Source organism: Gopherus flavomarginatus, chromosome 12 (assembly GCF_025201925.1).
Source record: "Gopherus flavomarginatus isolate rGopFla2 chromosome 12, rGopFla2.mat.asm, whole genome shotgun sequence".
NCBI lineage: Eukaryota > Metazoa > Chordata > Testudines > Testudinidae > Gopherus > Gopherus flavomarginatus.
Window position 1 is genome coordinate 19,734,861 of NC_066628.1, and position 2,908 is coordinate 19,737,768.

General features: G+C 41.4%; 1 pseudogene; it reads left to right on the plus strand.

Moving 5' to 3' along the window:
* Positions 1-645: 645 nt before the first annotated feature.
* Positions 646-1,577, plus strand: LOC127032557 (olfactory receptor 1009-like; annotated as a pseudogene).
* The last annotated feature ends 1,331 nt before the right edge of the window (positions 1,578-2,908 follow it).

Below are 2,908 nucleotides of genomic sequence, written 5' to 3' on the forward strand. Positions count from 1 at the left end.
TTTTGTCAAAAAACAACCGCAGATCACTTCTTGGTTTATAAGACAAATCCTTTTCACTCTGTTGTCACAAATGGTCTCTGGTTGTTTGGACAGTTGCATGATTCATGAGGTTGCCCACCTCCACACAAAACACTCTGCTGGGGAGGAGGCTGTCATCCAGATATGGTCTTCTGAGGCCCTCTTTAGAGGTAATTGATAATTTTTATGAATGCCATATTCTCCATACTGGTTTGGGTTGACAGGCTATATACACTGTTGAGTAGAAAACCAGAATTTCTAGATCTCACAGATTTCTTCCTCTTCTTCTGGAATTCTAGAGATTTTAATAGGGATCAATCTAATAAGATACTACAGGTACTATATTCTGTACCTTTGTACAATATTTATAGAATTGAGCGGAGTTTCTGTGAGTACCAGTGGGGCCTGATTCTGGGATTTAGGGAACTAAAGTGGTAGTTTGGCACCAAAGTCCTTTTCTGCATCTAGCCCATTTTTGTCTATTTTAAACACACATTTTATAGGATGTAGTAGACCTCTTTACATTCATCCTACTGATCAGATGATCTCCACAGGCCATTTCAATTTACTTGTGTGTTCATTTTATTTTTTCCAGTCTGACTGGTCTGTTTTTCTGAGTAAGGATTCATGGAAAATCAAACCGAAGTGACTGAATTTATTATCCTGGAACTTTCCAATGATCCACAGATGCAGATTTTCCTCTTCCTGGTGTTTTTAGTTGTCTACCTAATTATGCTTTTGGCAAATATGGTGATCATGCTAGTGATAAGGGCTGATCCTCACCTTCACCCCCAATGTACTTCTTCTTATCTCATTTATCCTTTGTTGCTATCTGCTATTCCTCAGCCATTGTCCCTAAGAAGTTGGTGCATTTCTTAGCAGAGCACAAAACCATTTCTGTCAATAGCTGCATTACACAGATGTTCTTCATTTTCCTGCCAGCTGTTACAGAAGTTTATATTCTCTCAGCAATGGCTTATGACCGCTACGCTGTCATCTGTGACCCATTATGTTACATGGATACAATGAGCAAAGGGATCTGTTTTCAGCTGGTGAGTGGTGCATGGGTGATAGGCTTCATAAATGCCCTGCTTAACACTGCTTTTGCCCTCAAGCTGCATTTCTGTGGGCCCAATCAAATCAACCATTTCAGCTGTGAGCTCCCTAGTCTATTACGTCTGTCCTGCACTGAGACCCTCATCAATCAAGTGATGCTTTTTACTCCTGTTGTCATACTTGGATCAAGCTCCTTTCTCTTCACCCTAATCTCCTACATTCATATCATCTCCACCATCCTGAGAATACGCTCTGCAGAGGGCAGGCATAAAGCCTTCTCCACCTGCAGCTCCCACCTTACTGTGGTTGGTTTGTTGTACTTGACAGCTTTTTTCCAATACACAAAATCCAGCTCAGTCTCCTCTGTGGTTCTGAATGAAGTGTTCTCCATGTAGTATAGCATCTTGACTCCCATGTTAAACCCCATCATCTACAGCCTGAAAAACAAGGATGTGAAAACAGCTATAGGGAAAATGTTGGGGAAATTCAAATTTTTCAAGTAGTGTTGATCTTATTTGAAAACAAACAAATGAACAAAACAAAGAGCATAGAACTGTGGATAACTTGTGTTTGGCATCTGGCACTGGCATCTGACACTTTGAGCCAAAGCCTCAGCTGGTCTAAATCAGCAGGCCATATCCCGATTGGGTAGAAGAGACCCTGGAGCCAAGGAAACGAGATCCTGGGTCTCCATCTAGGGTGAGTGATAGAAGCACCAGGATCTAGAGCCATTCATATGCTCTCTTTCTCTTTTTGTGCCAATATCTCTCAGTCTCACCCACTTTCTTCAGTGGAGCTATGGCCAATTTATACCACTTGAGGATCTGGCCAGTTCTATGAAAAGAACAACTTTGTCTATTGCATTCTGTAGTTCTTCCAGAGTATTTTGTTGAAAACCCTATTTAATATCTGTAGTATTTTATAGGATTCCTCCCTATTAATATTTCTATCTCCAACAATAATTAATAATGAGTGTGATCCGTAGCTGGGCCAAGATGCACAAAGGAATTAATGCTCTGTTAGGAGAGATTGAGACATAGATCAAGTATCCCATATTGCAGTGGTTAGGGCACCCACATGGGAGGAAGCAGATCCCTTTTTAAAACCTTTCTCCTTACCAGGCACTTGAAGAGGGTCTGCTACATCCTTAACTGCTAGGATAAAAGGTGAAGGATTTTCTCCACCTAATTCCTCCTTCTTCTGTCCTCTCTCTCACCACGGTTTCTTTCCACCTTAGGTGGGGTTAGAGACTTCCCAGCTGAGAATCCCAAGGTGAAGGAGATGTGCTCCCACTGAGAAGATAGGAACTGAACTCCTGTGACAGCTGCTGGATTTAGAATACAACCCTCTGCTTGACCTTTCCCATTGGCTAAGGAACCCTCTATCATGTTGGCTTTTTTAAAATCCCATTCTTAGGTGCCTATATCTCCCCTTTCACTGTGTAGGGATCCTTGCTGCCCAGCTCAGGCTCTGGAAACCGAGTAATTAAAAAAAATCACCTAAAAGTTATCTACTGCAATGTTCAGCATTAGAACAGCTATGTCCCTTTGTAAATCTAACTCTGAGCGTAAATTGACATAGCACCTTTAAATCAATGGAACTAGGCGGATGTACATGAACTGGGAATCTGGCCCGTAGTGTCCATATTCTAAAGTGATTTTTTTTATTCCTCAAATTTCACTCACCATTGAATTGGAAAGACCGATCTATCATCAAGTTTCCACTTAAATCCTAAAAGTAATGAGAAGTGGTGCTGGCACTATTCACCCCAGTGAAATTCATCCTTATATGCAGCACCACAGCTGGTGGAAAGCAACATAACTCCACTGAAAGA